The 17,910-nt window shown below is 33.2% G+C and overlaps 1 protein-coding gene and 1 long non-coding RNA gene across 2 annotated transcripts in view; one reads left to right on the forward strand and one right to left on the reverse strand.

The window, feature by feature from the left end:
• Positions 1–13,755, forward strand: part of LOC143915964 (uncharacterized) — a 200,379-nt gene extending 186,624 nt beyond the window's left edge. The window contains exon 2 of the long non-coding RNA XR_013260934.1: positions 13,590–13,755. This is a non-coding gene — a long non-coding RNA (uncharacterized LOC143915964). The remainder of the gene's footprint in view (positions 1–13,589) is intronic.
• LOC143915963 (acyl-CoA:lysophosphatidylglycerol acyltransferase 1-like) overlaps positions 1–17,910 on the reverse strand; it is a 275,166-nt gene that overhangs the window by 209,035 nt on the left and 48,221 nt on the right. The window lies entirely within an intron of this gene.

Genomic DNA, 17,910 nt, shown 5'->3' on the forward strand with positions numbered 1-17,910 from the left:
ATTTCCGATTCGTTAAAATTAGACTAACCCATCAATGGGTACGCTAATGTAGTCAAACGTATACAAATGTGTCCATTACAAACGTACATTTATGTTAAAAATAATTCAAAAACAAAAAAGATAATCCTAGGGTAGAGGGAGGGCTGGTCACTGAGTTGGATGATACAATAGATATTTATTTAAAAAAAATACTTGGAAGAGCCGCTGGACACAAGCGGTTTGTAAATTATAACAAAAAAATATACAAAACAAAACGAGAATCAAAAAAAAGTAGGAGGAAAAAAATCAAAAGAAAAAAATACGATAAGAAAGAAAAAAGAAAAACTACAAAAGCCCATTAATATTTCGGAAATTATCTTTATTTTTAAAGAAATTACTAATTCATTCGGTAGAATATTCCAAATTTTAATCAATATTTGAAAGGAAAGATTCTCTCATTTTTTTGTAAGAAATATATTATTGGTGTCTGAGAGTATGACCTCTCAGATGGACATTTTTGTTAAGCGTTAAGACTTGACAAGGTTAACCATAGGAAAATTGTATGTAGTAATTATATCTAATTTTTAATAGCACGCAGCAACTTTTCATACTTGAATTATACTTTTTAGACCCATGGGTTCAAAAAGGTTCACCACCGCTGGACTTTTATAAATATTACATACACAGTTATGCAATAAAAATGTTTAGTTCAAAGTTAGTGTCCCTATAATGGTATTTGCCAATTATATTTATGTAGGTTAGAAAGGTTTGTGATGTTTTTGGAGGCTTTTACATACAACAAAACAAACTCAAGACTTAATATAATAAATGCGTTTTTTTTATTTGGTAAGATTCAAGTTGAAAAAATAAGTACCGCTTGTAAATAAAGTCCACACTCATATTAAGTCACTGCTGTTTAGCACAGTTTAACGCAATGCCCATAAATTGTCCTTGACATAATAATACATAATCGCATGTTTTGTTTATTTTGATATCTCTTCCACCAAATAACTTAATCATGACTTTGCAGTCCTTGTAAATGCGAAGGTCTCGCAGAATAGTAAATAAGGCGGTTTCGGTACGAGTGTACACTTGAATAAACCGTGAGTAGGGAATACCTACGAATTTCGTTAGCATATACATATGTATGTACATACATATAAATGAATAATTTAATGAACGATCGTATTAAAATATGCCCAATTAAAATTGTATAAAGGTTGCCTTTTTCATCGTCCATAAAAATAAAAATAAAACAAATCAAACGATTTGTTCAATAGGAAGTTGCGCTTGTAACGGATATGTATTGCACCTTGCGTAGAATGTTCACGTAAACGTAATTAAAAACGTAGACTTTTATGTTTTCCGCGTAATGATTGATTTTTGCCGATTGAAAAACGAAAAAGTAATTGATGCTTTTCCCGCGCCCGTTTTTATTTGTTTTATTTTTTATTACGTGTGTATTATAAAACAACATTGATGAACCGGTTTCAATATTGAGAATTTCGTGGGAAAGTGTCATCTCTCTGTCGGATTCATGTTAATGTGATATTTATGCAATTTTTTTTTGAACTTCATATTATATTATAGGTATGTTGAACTGGTACATAGTGTCACGATCTTGACGCATTTCTTCCGGTTACGAATCTATAATAAAATTTTGCAATACTTCATTTAATCCGAAAGTCGACTGTAACATAATATGTATACAATTAAATACACATTTCTAAATTTTTCTCCAGTGAGACGTTTCACAGTTCAAGTTGAGATCTCAACATTTTTGAAAAATTAATTCCTCGTATGTAAATTAGCGTAATGGGATACGTTTAATCCGCAGATTATAATACTCTGTATTGCATATTAAACGACGATAAAGATTTAAAGGGTCGTCCCTCTAAACGCACACACGTTTTTATTACGGTAATAAACATTTGGAATTTATATTTCGTTTTGTGTAGATGATCAGTAATAAAAAGAAATTCGCACTTTCGAGTATTTTTAGCGCTACAAATACACGTGTCATAAAAGAGGGAAAGTCATATTCAAGTCACAAGTTCATATTGAATTTCAACATGGTTCGATATATAATATTCATGTGCTGAATGTAAAATCTACATGTTTTTAAATTTCTGTCGAAGGCCAAGGGGTTCGCTTTACTTTTCGAGCTTACATATGAAACAATAGTACATGTGTTAACGCGTCAGACAACAACACATTTGCGGTTTAACGCGAACGATAAGCGGCGCACGCGGTCCCATGCTCGCTGTCCCATCAATTTCGCCGCGTCAACGGGTTAATTCTAACCCCTTCGCGGTGACCGATGGGGAGTACGAGGTTTGGGGGTGAGGAGAAGGGGTAGGGGGAATGGCCGCTGTCACTGGGAGATAACGCATAGTCGTTTTATTAACCGAAACAATTTTTAAAAACGTTCGCGCATTGCTATGTTAAAAAGCGAAACAAAAAAGTTAACGATAAGAACGCTATTTGAAATATTCAACTTGGGTAACGATAGAAAATAAAAATTGGATTTTTTATGTCAAGAATGTCAAAAGAATCGTCACGATATATAGAATAATTTCAAATTATTCAATATATTGTAAATATTATATTTTCGCCGACGACATTAAACTTTATTGTCCTGCCAACACAGAAGGTAACAACTCTCTACAAAGCGATTGGGACAAAAATGACGCGTGGTCAAAAACTTCTAACTTTCAATGTTAAGAAATGCTCTGTACTACCTAGGCAAATATAACCCAAGTCTTTCCTACAAAATAAACAACCATTTCATAAATTGCGTCCAACATCAATTAGACCTAGGTATCATCACCAATTGCGACCTAAAATGGTCCTCTCATATTAACCAGATTGTGAATAAATGTTACTCATTTTTGTATGTAATAAAACGTGTATTCAATTTTCTGAACTTAACTATATTATCAAAAATATACAAAACTTTTATCAGACCTAAACTAGAATACGCTTTTAGCATATGGAATCCTCATTTCAAAAAATATGTTATATGTATCGAACAAAGGAGAATTACAAAGATTCCTTCTGAACTTAAGTCACTTTCTTATAACAAAAGATTATATTTGATATTTATGAAAGTGGCGAAAGCCACTTTCAAATATAGCGGCTCATATAATACATACATACATAGCTAGTGTTTTTTTTTTACTTTATCTATGTACGTGGTACAATAGATGAAGTTTTTGGATCATGCGAAAATTAGAACTCGAGATTTTGACAGATTCAAATTCAGAATCACTGATACCGATTTAATGATATAGTTTTTATTTTCTCTTCTTTTATTTTTTCGGCATATTTCAATTAAAAATATCGAAAAAATCACAAAACATATTAAAATAATAAATTTTAAACTATACAGACTTGTTACATACATACAAATAAATTTTATTTGGTTTTACAGCATGAGATGTATCCCATGAATGACTCATCGACTGATTTAAGATTAGTATGTTTAACATTTCTCTCGCTATGAGTAAATCCTTTTTAGAACATGATTAAAATTTGTATCTTCTTCTTGTTGACCGAGTGCACTACTCCGAAGAAATTTATTTAGTGATACGATTTTATTATGTCTTCTTTCACTCATTTGATATTTTTATTCCAAAAAGAAACCCCAAACTTATTTGACTATTGATCTTTTATAAATATCTAATATTAAGAATTTCAGTGCTCCTTTCGTAGTCAAAAATTTTCAAATAAAATATATAATTTATTGTTTTGTTGATAAAAGAAAGCTAGAAAATTTTTAATTAATTTTATTTAAAAAAATTAACTACATATGTTTCATTTAAAAAATCATTGTTCCAATTATTTGAATAACGGTTTTAATATACATTTCATAAAATACAGGCAACATAAAAATTAAAGATTAATATTGGGGATAAAAAATATTTGCATGAATTCTGAAAATGAGTTGTCCCCACGATAAAATATCCGGACACGGAATTTTCTCTTTTCAATAATTCGACAAATATTATACTGCCATTAATATTTCAGCGGTTTAAACAGATTCATTATTATAAATATCATCAGTAAAAAGGTCAATTAATATAAGCATTTTCAGCTGATTTGAGAATTCTCGAAACAATTTCTTGAGAAACGAGAAAAGTAAAAATTGCTTTTACTTATCTCTATTCTCTATAAATTCTCGAGGAGAAACACTAAATATAGTCCAATGAGGTATTGATGTATTTGTCAAAGACTTTTTAAGTAATCTGTTTGCCGTAAAGCAACTTTGCCGATTAATAAGGATTTCGTTCACAAAACAGTACACCGTCAATCAAGCACTTAAAATATTGTTAAATAATGGATCAAACCTTGTAGCTACATATATGTACATACTTGTCTCTGTCGCTCGAAAACTGTATTAATATGATTCAAAAAAATACATTTGAAAGAAATAACTTTTGGTTCGATAAGTTTCTCAGAAATGAAATGTATGTACATACATATGTACATAGCAGTCGTAGCATCGCTTGCTATGAAAAATTCCGTAACCAGCGATATATCGGCTGTGAATCCCCACATTGAGTTTTTCCCCAGCTGTTATATATTTTTTAATAAATAAAATCAGTTTAAATAATCTTCTCTCATTGAATATTGTATCTACTGTAGAACAGCAAATTCACCAACATTGTATTAGGATTGGGTGAAGTATTTATGAAATGTTAGCTCAAAATTTGGCACATAGCGTGTTAGAATTTGTGGTTTGTACGCACACATCCAGATACATCGATATTGTCCGCCTGTTTCAATATTCGAATTAATCCGCTAATGAATACGTTCCATAACGCGTTCCAGCACCCAGGTGTGGTGTTCATTCAGGATGAATACGTGCATAGTTTGAGAGCAGCTGGAGTATCTGCAGAATGACAATAGTGGGTGGCTGAGAAATGATCGTGTCATTGGTTTATGAGCGTCTCGGATTTTATTGCGTGTATTAATCGTTACGCTAGATCTGTCACTTTTGACCTGTAAGTATAGTATGTAGGTACCCGTAATATGTATGCATACAATATACGAGCAGCTTATATACTTAACGACTCTGAAGTACGAATATCATATTAATTAATTTAACAGTGTTTTACGGCGTTTTAGAGATCCAGTGTGTTTGTGATTATTAAATTCTCAAAGGGTTTCGTTTTATTAATGCTTCCGGCCGGAGGCTGAGGGCTGTAATCCTCATTTTAGGAATATTTACGAATTAATGAAATATTAAAATAGTAATCATAAATTCGGCATCCTCGGGTGACCCGTTACGACCGAACGTTTCTAATACATACATACATATGTATATAAAATGGAATCCTTGAAAATGATTATATAAAACAGAAATGATGGGTTTACTGATAGAACTGAAACTTTTTTTTTCAAATTTAATTAATTTGAGTTTAAATGCAAGACAGTGAATCGATATATAGTATAGTTATAGACGGTGGAATATTGTAATAGGCATATTATCTGGCAGCCACTGTGTGAACGACAGATTTCCTATTACAGTTCCCTTCTATTCAAATAGTGTACAGAAAGCCCTCTCCCGATACGTTTAAATATTAATACAACGCCAGATAGCAATTGCTTACGATTCGCTTTCAGTATTTCTGCTACGAATTCAGACACATGAGACAATCACAACATTTTCTAAATTGAGCACACTCAATAAACGGAAATAATGATCTATGACAAATATATGAGATTGATCCTAGTACCCGCTACATTTGTTATCAGCTCAAATAGTCGTTAACGATTATAATCAGTAAATTGAAGGTTAAGCTGAGACTGAATCAGGACACAGGGATATCACAGTAATTGTGTGTGTGTCTGTTCGCTATTTATTTTATTTTTTACATACATATGTATATATGTATGTACATATATACCAGGAAGGCCTAATAAGTAAACCACAATGCGCCGCGCCTTTCAGGCCAATTACAAACATCGACATACAATTTTAGAATAATTTTAAGAAAGCTTCATAGATACATCAATGGATAAATTTACATTTTCGCAGCATTTTATTTTATATGAATCGCCAGATTTTAAGATGCTGAAAACTCGAAATTTGAGATAAATGGATTAAGGTTGCCAATTCGCTGGTATGAAACGATCGACCTTGAGTCAAAAACCAAGATGGAGCCAGCAGCCATGACCATTGTGTTCGAAAGCATTATATGCTAAACACTAGTCCATGCTGCTGGTTTGTCAAGTCTGAATGAAAGGAGACAATGTGTCTTCGTGCACGCCTTGTGTCTCCGTTTGTCTTAATTTGAAAAAACTGTTAAAACGTAATAGGTTTCCAACAAATTTATACTTTACGTAGAATCGAGGCAGATGAGGGTTAGCTCTTTGTTTGTCCAATTCTCAATATATTGTTGTGTGTTTAATAAGATTGACGATGGTGACGCCCCGGTGCTGTTGACCCTGACGTCTCGAGGTGTGCACGCCGCTGCTCTGCAACTCTTCGTGAGTCTACGGGCAGATTAGAAACCGATCGAACTATTTGGGCCAATCGTGCAGATCGTCCACAATGGCCGTGCGAACCGGCTCGCGCACTCCCTGCGGTTTTCTCGACCCATCCGATCACGACCGATACGTAGCAATTAGCTGGACCCGGAAATAAAAAAGAGACATCTAAAAAGACAAAGTCGAGGAAAAATAGTAAAAATAAAAAAGAGAGAACCAAAACGTGAGGGGGAGATTGTCGTCGAAGACAGGTCTATCTACCGCGCTCCTGCCACGGTTTGGCGGAGAGCATCTTTCGGTGCGTTTTTATTTCGCGCACGGGGCAGATAAAAAGGGTCTCTTGTCCTTAATCTGCGCGTAATTGTCTACTCTATCTGGAGTTAAATTAGCCGTGTGACAGCCGTAAAGCCTCCCAGCTTCGCAGTTTAATGGTAAACATTAAGAATTTAGAGATTTAATCACAAAAGCAAGACCTGTTTGTTATCCTACGGTCCTTTAATACCTTTTATCACCAGCGACTTAATTCCGCATAAAGGAGAACGGCACTACCGATACACTTTCACTCTCATTGTCTGCGAATGGCCCCATATAATTAAATATCAACAGAAACGAAAACAAATGGAAAAAGTTGCGAACGATGTACGGCAAAGCCGCCATTGTTATGATGTTTCATTTAAAATTTAAAGCCAATTTTTATTCGGAATAACGAAGTTAAATTTCGCCCCAGCCGAGCCCTGCCGTTTGCAACTAGCGAACGTGGACGTTTGGAAACTTTAAATTAAAATTTATTATATAGAAAACCGTTGCTGAGAATTTATGGTTGTGAGCTGAAAAACTTTTCTACGCGTCTTTCCCTTTTTTATGTTATACTATAGGTATATACACAAATTTTCACTCTCTCCCTATAGAACAAGTCGAGTCGAAGAAGTAAATATGAAAACGTAAAAAGGCAGCTTTCAGGAAAGGCGAAAAGGGAATTGTTTGGTATTGGTTTGACTCAGCGTAAACGACTACACAAAACAATGGAAGGGGAGGAAAACTTGGAAAATTATAAAAAAGGCTTCCTGAATTGTTTTCCGCTAGAATTTCAAATACGGGAAAAAAGATTTACTCCCGTTATTTTCCTTTTCGTAATAACTTTTCGATAACGTCGCGATAAACAAGAGTGAATTTTGAAGTTCGTACAAAGCTCTTTGTCTCTACATATTTTCCTCTTGCGTCAAATTTTACATAACGTTCATCTACTGTTATTTATTACCCGGTGTTGGTGTGTACTGAAAAGCAATCAATAATTCACACAACTTTTAATAGATTTCAGTCATTTATTACAGAATATTAATCAAATAACCTTTCAAGAGATTATCCCAACAAAAATCCATACATATATATATGTGTATATATATATATATATATAAATATATATATATATATATATATATATATATATATATATATATGTATATATATATATATATATATATATATATATATATATATATATATATATATATATATATATATGTATATATATATATATATATATATATATATATATATATATATATATATATATATATATATATAATAAAATACAAAATCAAAGATTTAAGTATATTGTTCACCTGTAATATACATAAGTGTAATATATGTACAAAGTAACGCATTAATATATGACGCTAATTTAAATTTCGGTTGATTAACATCACATTTACGGGTCGAAATGTCTAGACTGCTCAAATAACTTGGCTTATACGAATTACGAAATGGAAAAAATGAATACGTGACATTGAAAAAATAATGTTATGACTAAATGTCTTCTATTTTATTCACTCTTGTTCTTGGGATTTTCTTTATAAAAATTGGTATAACGACGCGCGAAATCAACTCGACTGAAATAACACGCCGGTGATGAAAACGTAATAATGACTAAATTACAGACGACTCCATTGAATTATTTATTGTCCGTTAAATTCGAACCTTTTCGCGTTAGCAATTTTAAAATCTACAATATATTTTTGATGCTATACTTTGTGCGCAAAACTAAAGAATATTTACGGCTTAATCCGTGTACTGGTGGGAAAATTCAGTTATGAAGATAGAAGAAAATCGTGCAGCGCGGACGAAAATATCTCCTTTTATTTTATAGCGACACATCCAGGGGAAAATTCTGAAAATATTTCCTGTGTGGTTATTGGCGTTACGGCGTCCGGCAACGAAACGAGATCAATTTGCATCGGATGCAGATTGCACTGCAATGCAGAAGCCACCAGCTTCCGGTCGCGTTCATTCTTCGAGACGAGTGTCGAATGGCAACACCCCCGTCACATGAACTTATGGAAAGTGTCGATTTCAATAATCGCTTCTCTTTCAGACACACCGAACTAAAAGAACGGGTTAGACGTGCTCCGTTTGAACTTTTTATATTGCCACCGGATACCATTTTTATTTATTTTTTTACATGAATTGATTTTGTTCATAGTTTGCGGATGTGATTTAACAAATGTTTATCGTTTTTTTTCGTCAGCAATCAACTGTTACAAATAGAACGTGTAATTAAAATAAATTACAATAAATTTTACGATCCCCAATTTAATAAGTATACATAATGACCGTTCAATGTGTCTATTACCAATTAATAGCTACAGGCAGGGCCGCGCCTAGGAGTTCGGCCGCCTGTATGCAAACTTAAATCGGCCGCTCTTTAATTTTATCAGCATTTGTATAAATCATATTAATTTGGGGTATAGTGTTAAAAATTTTAATCACAATAAAAATTAACCAGAATAACGGACAGAAAACGAAAACGTTTAGTTCTGAACAGGATCAGAAGACAAGAGAGACATATCTAGGACATTGTTCTTTCGATGACTAACCAATACTCAAAATCTTTAAAGAAATATGTACATGTGGCTGTCGCAAAGATAATAGAACATAAAAGACCTAGCTCTATGCGGACCGAAACTATACCTACCATCCCGCTATTTCCCCGAATTATAGTTCGGTGTGTTACAAGTTGTAACTTGCAACAGCAATCCACAAGTACAATATAACAAGAAAACCTAAATGCATTTTAAAAAGTACGATGTCTTGTTTCGTATTTTTTGAGGAATATAAATTTTTTGACTCTCATTTCTTTCGGCCGCCTGTGTGAGTTGCACACATTTGTACATATAGTACAGGTTAGTATCATCATCATGAGCCTTTCGCCTCACAAATTAAACTCCATTCTAAAATATTTTACCCAATTTTCAACCACTTTGATTGTTAATTCATGTTGAACTTTTAAGAAACAATCTAGACCCTTCTTTATATCTTCCATTCTTGATCATGTTTCTTGCATTTTGAATCTCTTTACGCCACTTCTATATATATTTTATGTCGTTTAGTATTAAACTTAATATTTTGGAAAACGGATTCTAAAACCTTCTACATACAATTTGTCTAAGTATTGGATAGAATTTGTCTTATTCGAGTTCTTTAGTTACTTCATATTCAAGTAAAAATTTAGCAACAACTCTTTCAATCACTGGCCAATTCTGGCCACTTTGGTCACAAGTCCTTGTTCAAATAGTTTTTTTTCTCTGAAATATGTAGTTGTTGTAAAGATACACTAGTATTTTCAAATTTCCCCTGAACAGCCAATATAAGGCTGGGAAAGAAGTGGAGACGGAACTTCCAATAGACCAAAGCTGTGTTTTTGTAACAATCTCAATATGAGAATAAATTGTTCAGCTCTAAATAAAAATCAATGCTGAAAAAATACATGTTTCAAAATTCAACATCGTTTTCATACAAATTAATGTAAATTTGAGAAAACGTCAAAAGCAAAAATTCCAACCAAAAATCAACTACGTTTAACGAGGCCATTTATCAACACGTGAGAAGCGAAACCCTGAAATTAAACTGTACGCAATTTTACGTTGAAATTACAGCAGCGGCCATTGTAACATGACACATCCGCGATATAATCGTTTCGACAAAGACACGAAATGGTGTGCACAGAGAATATATGTGAAAATATGCAGATGGCGAACAAGTATCAATGAAGGGATATAACGGACCGGCAAGTTTGTACGCCACGAAAGTATGTTTACAAATGATGGGACGTGTGACGAGGATCACAAAAGGGTCCACAGCCCCGAAGACACACACCATGATTTATATTTAAACCAACTTTCTCAAACTTTATGCAATACAAAAAAAAACGCATCGAAATTATGTACAAAGAAACGATAAAAAGAGATTCGCGCGGCGATTGCGGTATATTCGTCGATTAAAAAGAAATTTGATCAGTCGACCGCGGTCGATCTAAATTCTAAGCAGCAAAACAATCGAGTTCTTATCCATTTTCACCTGCTCGTTAAGGTTCTGGTCCGTTGGGAAGAGACAGTGTTCGTGTAAACAGTCGTGACATAACAGTTTGTACCGTGTGATGTTCGGCAATTACCTACAATTTTTTTCCTCGTACCGACCTAAAGAAACAACTGTTTATGGCGGCACACAAATCACAAAGAAAATGAATCGTCTCTATAAAATAAACCACCAAAAATTATATTTACAGTTGAAAATCATACCTCGCTCTATATACATAGATATTATATAAAGGTTTATCTGTATTAATAAAACTGCCATCTGTGGTCGAAAATTCAATGTGGTGACACTCTTGGACACAAAGCATGTGCAGCGTGAGTGTGCGAATTCAAGTTTCACAATTTAGTAATGATATGGTACAATTACGATTTCAATTCACTCGGCTTGTTAATACATTAAACAAGTACTGTTATACGATTTTAGTAGCGGGATAAAATTAATATATCAGTCGTTACGATTATTTATCAACTACATAAAATTATTGTATAATAGAATGCAGCTTAACTAATTGTATGTAATAAAACAATGCTAATGTTTTATACAAATATTAGTTAAGTCAGACTGTGTCGAACAAACAATTCAGAATATGTTTTCATTCATTCAATATACGTACATATTTTCGATTAACTTAACTTGAAAGTCTACAAGGTCAAGTTGTCCTTATGTAAATTCGGTAAATGAAAATTCTAGAAAATAATGTTTATCTGCAGTGACGGTACACATCAAAATGAATATTTAATTTAAAATATACGCATTGTACGTATAACGAATATACATACATATGTATTCAAATGAAATACATAATTCAAAAAATGTATTAATCGTTACATAGGATTTCGGTTTACTATCGAGGCTTCCAAAACATAAATATTTTAATACGTGCAATTTGACATAAACTCGTGTATGATTACAAGTTGATATCAAAGACTGTTTGTTGACCAATAGGAATTCAGATCTAAAAATTGCCTATTATACTGCCAAGTTACCTGGAATGACATCAAAATATTGAATTCATGTATGTATGTACATATATACATACATAGACCACTTATTTTATACTCCTTTAAATTATCAGATTTTTTTTTTTGAATTCTTATGCATTCTTAAGTACCTGTTAATACGAGTATTTATCGATTTTTCCATTCACGAATAGTGCATTAGTGCAGCGCCTAGCAATTTACAAAGTCATAACGATAATACGCGCATGTCTAGACAAATTTATATAGCATTGTGTTCTAATCTAATCATCGCATCGAAAATTTGTCCCGTTGTGCATTTCTTGAGCATGATATCAAATGCACCTCCCACTTCCGCTACCGATCATTATTACATACTGAAACAATATGTTGAAAAAAAATTGAGAATCTCTGTACGAGAGAGCAAACATCACGAACGAACGACCACACGTTGCCGGGAACGTATGCGGTCAAAATATTCGTAGAACGAACCGGTCCAAATTTAATTAACGGCATTGTTTCTACTATCGGTCGCGTATTGTTTGGAACGTCTTTCAAATAATTAGATGAAAAAAAGTAATAAAGGTTCAATTTTAATCAAGAGCCACCTCGGTCTCGAGCCCGGTGGTAAAATTATTTTTTTTAAGAGGTGATCTTGCGCACCTGTACACATTTTGAAACGACCGCGATTAGCTGAAGTCCATTCATTTCGCTATAATGGCATTATGGCTCGTTACAGCGACAAATTTTATGCTCATACGTTTCATAAAACGTGACATCGTTTTTTTCATGAAAAAAAAATTACAGGGGCTGAATTTTCATGAATACTCACCGGGTTATCGTTCAACGTTCTAATAAAACATACGCAATGAAAGCCAATTTAAGATCATAAAAAAATCTACGTATAAAAATTGAGAACGTTTTCGTGTATTTTTGTTTGAATTTATTATAATTTTAGGCGCAAAATTATGCCGGGAAAATGTTCGAATTTTTCTTCTCGGTTTTTTTTTTTGAACCCACCCAAAATATAATATTCATCTTTACAATGGCGTCCTTTATAAAAGCCATTGAAGGTTGGTGAAACAATTTTAGAAGTCGTTTTTGGAAATATAGTCCATCAATATTCTTATGACCGCTAAAATTTATGCAATATCGTAACTCTGCAATAAATCTGGGCAGTTTAGCAGGCGCGTCCCTATCCGAATTTTTTACTACGCAATTATGCATGTTATATTTTCAGTACGATCGATTAATTTTAATGGTTTTTACTCTTTTATTGAAAATCGTATAAATGTTACAAGCCTTAAAAAGCGACGAAAATTCGATTGACACATATGTACATACATATGAACATACCTGTATGAATTATACGGAAAAATTCATTCAAATGAGTATGAAGACACAAAAGTCGTCATTGATTGTATATTTGTATGCATTATTGTTTTTTGGTAAAATATCTATACATATTTTTAAATTTTTATATCTTAAATATGCATACATATTTAAAATATAAAAATTTATATTTTACCATGGTGCCATTAGAATTACATAAGCAACATCTATAGTTTTAAACTTGTACATATGTATATAAATTTGAAATTATATTCAATAGTGGTGACAATTACATAGTATATACATACATACGTATGTATGTCACAGTAAAATTATATTTCAAGTGAAAATATATTTTCACTTACGTTTCAGTGAAATCATAGCCAGTTACATTTTCAGGGTTGGTTTTATTCATTTAAGATTAGATTGTTAGGGTTGGTATTATTTAAGGGTTAGGATAGGTTAGGTTAAGTAAGAGTTGGCCCTATTCATTACAGATCGGATTGTTAGGGTTAAATTTATAGGGTTAAACGTTGTAAATTCATTGTTTGATGCATTTTCACTGCTTGAAATGGTGAAAATTTATTTTCACTTGAAATATGCTTTCATTGTAACATACATATACACAGGTTGGTTGGCTTGTCAATTTTGACGAAGAACCGCTTTAAAAATGAAATCAGATAAATTGGCAAGAATTGATAGGAAACGATCAACTTGGAGTCACAAATATCTAACTCGTGCCAGAAGCACTGTAAAAATACTCGGGAATAGAGTCTTTTCAATCGAGGTCAACCCAGAACTTGAACCCAGGAACCTCTCGATAGTTAGCCTTAACGCAAGCACTGAGCCATACTACTGGCTAATATACAATGTACTCGTATATACATACATACATATGTACATGCTAAAAGCTTATTTTTTGAAGCGGTTATAAAAATTGAATTACAGAAATAATTAATTCTTATTATTGATTCTATAATTAATTCAAAGAAATTAATAAAATAATCAATTCAAACTATTTATTCTTTGATTAATTCAAAGAAATTAATGTAATAATCAATTAAAGCTTACTTTTCTTATAATCAATGTCTTGATATACTTAGTTTTACAATATCTTATTAATATCTTAGTTTTTTAAGAAATTGTCTATTTTTACTTTATTTTTCTGGTTTTGAAGAGAGCCAACCCTCCTCCTAAGTACCCTACTGTGTACAGATACTTGGAACCTCTTAGATCAAAGAGATAATAAGACTTGCCGTTACTCTCGTATGGTACCTACATACATACATATGTACTTAATAAAAACGCAACGTAGAAACGAACCACATTGACAATGTCTCCAGTACGAAATTTCACACTTGATCGGAAGGGTTACGGAATGGTTGGTAGTAAAAAAATACAATTCGATTCGTTCACTGGGCTCTTTTCATCCACTCACCCGTGTGTCTGTCTGTCTCTCTGTCACTCGACATCCAATCCATGTGCACTGGGAATGAGGAAGTGTTACTTTTGTTAAGATGTATCTCGTTTCACATCGACATACGCAAGACTCAAATAACCACACCTCATCCGCTAGACATACTCAATCTGTCAATCGAACCCGATTCACCTTGTGTCACCCGATAATACGAATAATATGTGTGCAATGTGATCAAACGCTCCTCACGGATGGATATTCCAGCAATATAACGCACATATTGCATTCCGACGGCCAATAGTACAAAGTTATGCAATAGTTGATACACATACATACATCGGAATATAATAGTCTACATAGTTTCATACACATCACACATGTGTCAAAGCGATCACAATGTCAATGAACTTCAACTACATGCATTTCGAAACGTGAACTTTCAGTTTGTTGGATTGTGACTATTCGAGTAAATAAATTGTATTGTGCTTGTAGATTTCATATCTTGTAGCTAAGCGTTCGATGAAATGTAGTCGATAAAAGGTTAACATTAATTACGTTAACAACCAACGGTATTAATTAAATTTTGATTACGTCAACTTGAGATAAAGAGATCTGGACACGGTTAAGATTTAAATAAAAATTCAAAGTTAACTACACTGTAGTAATGTCGAACTTGCGTAAATAAAAGACGCTCCTAAGATGGAAGCAAAACGATAATATATGTACATATGTACGTAATTAATTACGATACAATGCAAAATAACATATTGTATAATGGAATTCAAATGTTATTAAAAAAACATATGCAGCATGCAAGGATTACCGGTAGCCATAACCGCACCAAGGAATTGGCAACAGGTAATTTGCCAAGGGCGCAAAAGTCTAAAGGGCGCTCGGAGCGTGAAGCCAAACTTAACAAAAACTTAAAAAAAGACATTTAGTTATTTATAGATCATCGAAATTAAAAGAAGGGATTATTGGTAATATTTCGAAAGAACAATGTAAATCAAATTTCATGAAGGTTGTTGATCTTTGTGATAAAATAAGCATTATTACCAAACCAGAAACAAGAAAACAAAAAAGGAAGAAAATGACAGATGAACTTGCGGATGACCAATCGCCGAGTTAAAATTTCGTTTTACAGCGTTATATGTTTTTGATGCTGTGATAATATGATACAATTGGAAGAACGATTTCACTGCATTCGACAGGTTGCTATTTATTGGCCAGGAAAGGCTTAATTTCATTATCAATAGAAGAATTAGAAAAAGATAAGTTACTAAATGAACTGAAATGTTTTAAATACAAAATAAAAAAATATTGAAAAATTAAGATGCGAGCACTATTCATCATATGGATATTTTGAATGTATGTACTGAGCGAGTGGGATTTACAAGAATCTTGTTGAAGTATTATAAAAGCTATACGCATACTTCGGACAATGCCAGCGACAATAGTCATGGCCGAAAGATATTTCAGAAAATTAAAAATAATCAAAAATTATTTGAGATCTGTAAGTAGTCAGATTTAAGCTTTTTAGCAATAGAACATGAATTAGTGAGTGATTTAAAATTTGAGTTTTAAAAGTTTAATTTTGATATTTAAATAAATAATTTTCATAATAAAATTATGTTTTTGCCATTTATCTATTAAAATTTTAAAAAATGCATAGGGGCGCTTATTTTATATATGCTAAGGACGCCAAAATTATTGGTACAGCTCTGCCGGTAGCTTTCGATGTAGGAAGTCGTTTAAATTCTACTATGTTTCATAGTAAGATGAATGCATGCAAATCTGATTATTTATATAGCGTCTTATGCACTCAAAGAGCCTGTCGGTGAAATTAATGCATGCGTCTTCCCCTCTTTTTGAGATTAATGCAACCTTATTAAGAGAAACATGCGATTCCGAGATTTAAGAATTAGATAAATGGGTAGGATCATCGCGCGTTGTTGTTCTCCCCTTTATCCTGAAAGGTCAGGGTTGCAGGCTATCACTGGCTTACTCCAAGAGTGCTTGTCCTAAGTCAACTCAGCAGCACCAGCCTATGTAGTTCCACAAGTCAGTATTCATACTGTCCTCTTATCTGCCAATATTTAATTATTTTTATAGTACACATGTACTTGTGACATTCTCAACGTAGGCCCAAAATAGAAAATGATACTCAATAATTGTGAAAAAAGACGTGTCTTCTTTGGTACAATAATATTTTATAATTCTTAATCTAGTTTGAACTTCAAACAAAAACATGATTTACAAAAGTCATTAAAAAGTTCATTTTTACCTCGTTACATACATATGTACATATTTCACGGGATGCAATAGGTATTCTGTATCAACAATATATTTATATAATATACGTGTGTATGTAAGAATAATTGTTATCGATAAAAAACGCAATGGATGAGTAGTTTCATTAAATTTAAATAATTAACTATGATCGTAAGTTAAGAAATGGAAAATAGCTGTGTTTTTTATTTCGGCATATCAGTTGCCTACACTTCATTCCACAGAATTCGATATCGGTACTTCGACAGAACGAGATAAATTTTTATCGCCACCGAATTTACATAGAACGAACACACTTTTTCGTATTCGGAATAAGCATTTAGTGTCAATCAGAGTATTTTGTGCGTTCGAAACGACTTTGTGTGCATCGGAAGAAACCGGTCCCCTGGAAAGTCTGGTGTGATGCAGTGGGCGCACACTGTGGCGCAATACAAATTACTTAAACGTCTCTGGGTGAGCACTGGAATCCGGCGAAAATGCACACCGATCACAAAGCCCACGAATTGAACGATTTTCGACCAAAATAAGTCTATTAACGAAGATACACGCAGCACAAGAGTCGACAGATTTAGACAAAAATTAAACATCACGCAAAAACATCAAAGTTTCGGAGCAGATGAAACTATCTACGAGATCAAAAATGCCGAAACAGCTGCCGGTCGGCGTGAATTCGCTGGAAAACGATGGCGTGCCGACACACGTTTAATTCTACAGAAGAGAACCCCGTCATATTCGATTGTGACATATCCGTATAATTAGGGGGCATTTGGGACACGCGAAGCGCTTCCCAAATGTGCACATAATCTAAGAAAGATTAGCAAACAACGAACATTCGACCCGAATGTGATCAAGGGAAATTATCAGAGCAAGCACAACACAATAAAGCGATTTTATTGTATGTATAATATGTAGTACCTACTGCTGACGCACCACCGCGTCACGAAATCCAAATAAATTTAAAAGAGAACGATGTTAACTTTCGAAGCAAAAATAACATCTGGGTTGGTAGATCACGACCATTCTTCGAGGTGTGGAACAGAGCGCACGTCAGATGTTGTAGCGTTAGCTCAG

Source organism: Arctopsyche grandis, chromosome 8 (genome assembly GCF_051622035.1).
Source record: "Arctopsyche grandis isolate Sample6627 chromosome 8, ASM5162203v2, whole genome shotgun sequence".
NCBI classification, from domain to species: Eukaryota; Metazoa; Arthropoda; class Insecta; order Trichoptera; family Hydropsychidae; genus Arctopsyche; species Arctopsyche grandis.